Source organism: Pungitius pungitius, chromosome 4 (genome assembly GCF_949316345.1).
Source record: "Pungitius pungitius chromosome 4, fPunPun2.1, whole genome shotgun sequence".
Taxonomy (NCBI): Eukaryota; Metazoa; Chordata; class Actinopteri; order Perciformes; family Gasterosteidae; genus Pungitius; species Pungitius pungitius.
This window is the reverse complement of record NC_084903.1, coordinates 22805757-22811152: the sequence shown is the minus strand read 5'-3', so window position 1 is coordinate 22811152 and position 5396 is coordinate 22805757.

Sequence of the window (5396 nt, the reverse complement as noted above, 5' to 3'; positions counted from 1 at the left end):
TAACAGCTGCGTCTGCGATTTCCACAAAATCTGTAATAGAATTAAGAATGAGCGATAACAATGCCAAAGGCCGCACTTCTGGTGGGACTATAACCCATATTCACTCATCTGCTGAAAGGTCATTTGTGACTAAATAAAAATGAAAAATTGAGTTTGGAGAGTAGGTAGAAGTGCAGCATTTAGCAGCTTTCAGAGCATTGAAAGTAAATCAAGTTGAATATTGGGTGTTTTAAGTTTTCATTTGTGGGTCAAGGACTCGTACCTCGCAGTGAAAGATGTTCCCCGGTGTGATTGTGAAATAATCCCCTTGCATTGCGCTGCAACACTACGTGTTTTGCATTGAAATCTTTGTCCCTTAAGCCCGAGCCAGAAAAATGAAATGTCCAAATTCTACTGCCAGTTCAACTGCGTTTTTCCGATAGCGTACGACGCGGGCTTTGTTTGCGCGTCCCTCTCTGTTCCCGGGGGGGGGGGGGGGGGGGGGGTAAAAACATATAAACGCTGCCCCGCTGACGCCGCAGCGGGAGATTACGCAGAATATCTAATCTCATCACGCGGCCAAATTAAGGGTTGGCGAGTGTTTGCATCCGAGGCGCACAGAGCTGCAGCGAGCTCAAAGGGACGGCTGCACGGGGGACGGTAAATAAATCACCACCCAAAGTGACTAGCGACGTCGCAGATGCATTCATCGCGGCGTGTCACGTCGTGCACTTTGTTGTGTCCTTACACCCCCCCCACCCCGACCCTCTTTTTTTTCTTCCTCTTGCACATGTGCAGTGACAGAGAGAGAGAGAGAGAGAGAGGTAAACAGAAAAGAGGGTATCCCCCGGGGACAATGCTTACTCCCGGTGGAGCGACCTGTCTTAAATAAATCATTCCATTTCCATGGCCAACTTCGCTATCTGCCTTTAATCCAGTGTGGGAGAGAGTGGAGGCAGATAGGGGGGGGTGGGGGGGGGAGTAAGCTGTTCGCCTCCCTCCTCTGCCTCTGTGTCGCTTTAAGCCTTTGGTAACTTAAAGTTCCCCAAGTTTTTATTAATTTATTTGTCGTAATTCTTTTTGTGTTGACCCACTTAAATGTCAGTGTTAAAGCCGCAGAGTGGGTTGTACAGTAGAGGGGCGGCGGCTTGGGAGGAATCCTCCTCGTGGTCGTTGCATCGCCGCGTGGATCCCCCCCCCCCCCGCCCGGGTCGATTTCACAAACTTTAGTTAATATCAGAAGGTTTCGAAGGCAGAAGTAAGTATCGCCCCTACGCCACCCCCCAACCCCCCCCCCCCCCCCCGGAAAAATATCCCCGTCAGCAATCTGCCGCCTGATGAAAGACCAGAAACATTATTGTCATCCGTCTGGAAAAAAGAAAACCCACTTGCTTTCGCTGACTTCAGGTGAAAAGCTAACCAGCCGAACACCCCCCCCCACCCCCCCCTGGCCGCGTGCATTCAAAAGCGAGGACCGAGTCCTCGGGGGGCTGCCGATTGGATTTGGAGGTCACCGGCGGTCCTGCGAGCGGGCGACGGCCTTCTCAAGCTACCCTTGGCGCGGGGGGGGGGCGCCTGAAAAGTGCACATGTGACGCGTCGGTCAACCCTGTCGGCTCCCGCCTCGCGGTGATTGACGCGTCTCTCTGCGAAAAAGCTGCGGCCTCTTAACTAGTGCTGACAAGACAAGGACCCCCCTCCCCTCCCCCCCCCAAACACACACACGCGAGTCTGGAGACCCTCCAGTCTGTGCATGTTTTTGAGCCCCGATGGATGAGCCCGGAGTTCCTCCGCTGAGGAAAACAAAGTGCACACACGGTGTAAACATCCATTTTGATTTCTAGATAATTGAACACTTTGGACCCGCTGGCCTCGCGAGGAAGCCACTCGGTATCAACTCGGTTCTAACACCGGAGCGGGAGGAGGAAAAGCCTCATTTCTTAATCGTAGATATATTGAGGACAAACTCCAGAACTCATCCGTGTGCCTTTTAAATCACAGCCGAAATACGATACATATACCTTCGAATAAGGTTAATGAAAACATAAAAAAACATACAGATGACCTACTTTATGAAGCAGACCAAATAGATGCAGGTAGGCAGCAGAAACAGCACCTGGGGGAAATGGACTAAACACCAAGGTCGAGTCAGTGGGTTCAGATCCAACCCGAAATGTGATTTAAAAAAAACTAAAAACATCTCCATTCCTCAAGTGCTCGCGGTCGGTCGCTTTTATTTTTCGCTTAACCACACGAGCAGCGAATCGTTGCTTTGTTTCGCCGTGTGGGCCCGAGAGGAGGAAGAGGAGGAGGAGGAGGAGAGACGCTGCTCCCACCGCCGGCCGTGGGCGCCGCACTGCGGATGGAATCACCGGTTTCACCACTTCACCGTCCCCAAATAGAAGTACAGACATTTTCCAGGACCCCCCAAAAAAAAAAAAAAAACCCACAGCGGGTTAGGCCGAGTGTCTCTGCGGAGTCCTTTTCCACAACATACCTTTGGGTCCCAACTGTATTTAAAAAAAAAAAAACAACACTGCCCACGGATAAATGTTAATGAAAATGCCCATGTATTCTCCAGGGAAAGCTAGGCAAAATGGAACATTATGAATGACCTGTTTTTTGTAACACATGAGGCTGCTTTTTCCAAAAATCAAATCCCCCCCCCCGCCCCCCTCCTCCCGGCAAGAACTTTAATGCCATGCAAATTGTCAAAATGCGTTTACACCCCGTCGCGTGACAATAATAAAAAAAAAAAGAGAGTCTCTCCAGTTTGCCTTGCCCTCCGAGTGCAACGGTACGAGGCAGCCGCGTGAGCGAGTGACTCCCCGAGTGTCACACTTAGCCGTTAAATCACATCTTCCAGCTCGCGGCTCACAACCGCTCATCTCTTGGAGGTTTGCCACTTTCAACATCATATCCTTATCTCAGTGAGCGGAGCCCACCAGGAAAAAAAAGGGGCCATGGAGACTTCTGCAGCGGGACGTAAAGTCCCCACTAGAAACATCTCCCTGGCTCCAAAAGAAGAAGAAGAAGAAGAAGAAGAAGAAGAAGGAGTTTATTATATTTCGCAACGCTCCACAAAACACTGGGAGCCTCGTGTCCCTTCAGCCTTTTGTTTCCTCCGCTCTTATGAGTTCAGTAACAAGCTGTTCCAATATGATGTCAGTCCCCGCGCTGCACGAAAAGGCACAAAAAATAGACAAAACCACTACGAGGAGGGAGCTGCAGACCTTTATATCGCTTTGTAAATGACGACGCCGTAATTGTTTTACTTGTTTAACGGCGGCAGGCGAAAGGCAGCAGGCGTCGGCTTCCCCCCCCCCCCGAGAGAACAAAAAAAAAAAAATGTCAACATGGTTTACTCCCCACGCTGAACGCTGCTGGTGATGAGACGGACATTAATGTCTTCAAAGAAAAATCAAACTCTGTATTTTTTTAATTTATTTTACCTATAATGCAACAGTGAGCTGTATCCTTAAAGGTGTTTTGCAATGCTACATCGTATCTGTTTCCCCCCCCCCCCAGAAAGATAAGATGGCAGCCTGCGGCTAAAACTACCATTTAAATTCAATATTTCCTGCTGTTGTGTGGGAGGTTATCACAAATAACCCTGGTTCTCCAGGCTGTCCTCTGCGCGGAGCACCTGGCCCCTAAAGAGCTAAGGGCCACGGGGTCGCGACCCCAGACAGAGATAACCAATAGTCAGACATCACGGGAGCACTTTACAACGTCTCGCTTCCGTGTTTTTACTCGTTTTTGATGGTTTTTTTTCGAGCGTCGTCGATACTTTGGAGTCACGGAGATGACTCCAGTGGTGAAATGTGATTTATGTGCTGCGTGCGTTTCACGACACGTGGGGGACAATAAGCAGAATAAAAGAAGAACACAGGGGGGGCTTAAACTACATAAAACTGGGGTGTCGCGCTTTGTATTTCAAAATAAAGAGTGTTTAATCTTTACCACCCACTTACCAGGTGTAAGAACTGTATTGTGACTTTACTTCTCATGACCGGACGTTGGACTGTTATTGCATAATATATATAGAGTATATATATTATAGACATTCATAAACCCCCCCCCCCCTGCTTGATACCGGCCAACAGGAACTTAACTTATTGTCTTAAACGTTTATGTTTTTTTTATTTATTTAAAAGCCGTAACTCCAGCTGAGACTATGAAAGCAAATAGGACTTTGAAACATTGACTTTATTCTAACTGATCAATGGCTCTTTAAATCCCCTGAAAAAAAAAAAAGAGGAACGTACTGTATTTGTCAGACGACCTCTGGAGGCTTTTAATGGCAAAGCATTATAAAAAAGGGATCCCGGGAAAAATAGGCACATAAATCACCGTGTTTGCACAGAAGCGTCGCTGTAATTAGTGTTGGGGCAGCGCAGCAGGTACGTCGGCCTCTTCGGGTGGCGGCTGTCCCTCCCGCCGGCCGTAAACGTCTCCTGCATCAGAGACCCGCCGCCGCCGCCGCTTCGTCTCGGAGGCACAGTAAAAAGCGTTGAAATCATCTCCTTGAAGGGCACTCGGAGGCCGCCGACCCAACAAAGAAAATGTGGCTCTTTTGTTCCTGAACCCGCGAAAAAAAGGGGACCCCCGCACTTTAGGTTTTCATACGTTTTCAGCAATTCATTAAATATCAAAACCGTCGTTTAATCAGGGAATCTCATCGTAAACCAAAGTCTCTTTTTTTGCAAAAGAGAGCGCACACACGAGGGGGAGAAAAATCCCACAATCACATGGCGTCTATAAATAAGTCAACAGTTCAGCTACCCATGGGTAAGCACAGATGTCACACTTCACAGTGTATTTACAGTTAACTCGTCTCGACATCGACTCCGGCGCACAGTGGCTTTAACAGACAAGCCCGCCGGTCTTCTGTATTCTTTTTTCTTATTACAACAAACAATAAAGCGCGGCTCGTCTGTGTCGAGTGCCACGGACGTTCTGTACATCAGCCACAGCGCTGGACTGGTTTATTTTCAGTCCAGGCCTAGATGGGCCTCCCTTTTGCTCTAAATATTCTGTAGGTCACACGATTTTGTGTTAATCCGAGGCTAATAGTCCACAACTAAATACAATATTTACTCCCTATATGAGTAACAGTTGCTCAAAGCTTAAAGTGTCCAGCTGTTATTTACATCTTAAGTAGGAAAGAAGGCGCTTGGGGCTGAAGTCTGGAGGCACTCGGAGACGAGAATGAACACAGTTGGTTTAAGACTTTTTAGTTCCTAGTGTTGGCCAAGAGAGATCTGCAAACAAACTGACAAGAGACGAACCGCCCTCTTCAGTAGGAGACATCAAAAGGGAGAAAATAGTTCCGCTTTTCGTAAAAATCACACTGCATCTCCAAGTGTGACACATGTCTGGTTAGGTTTCATTTTGACATGAAAGTAGAGCTTTACT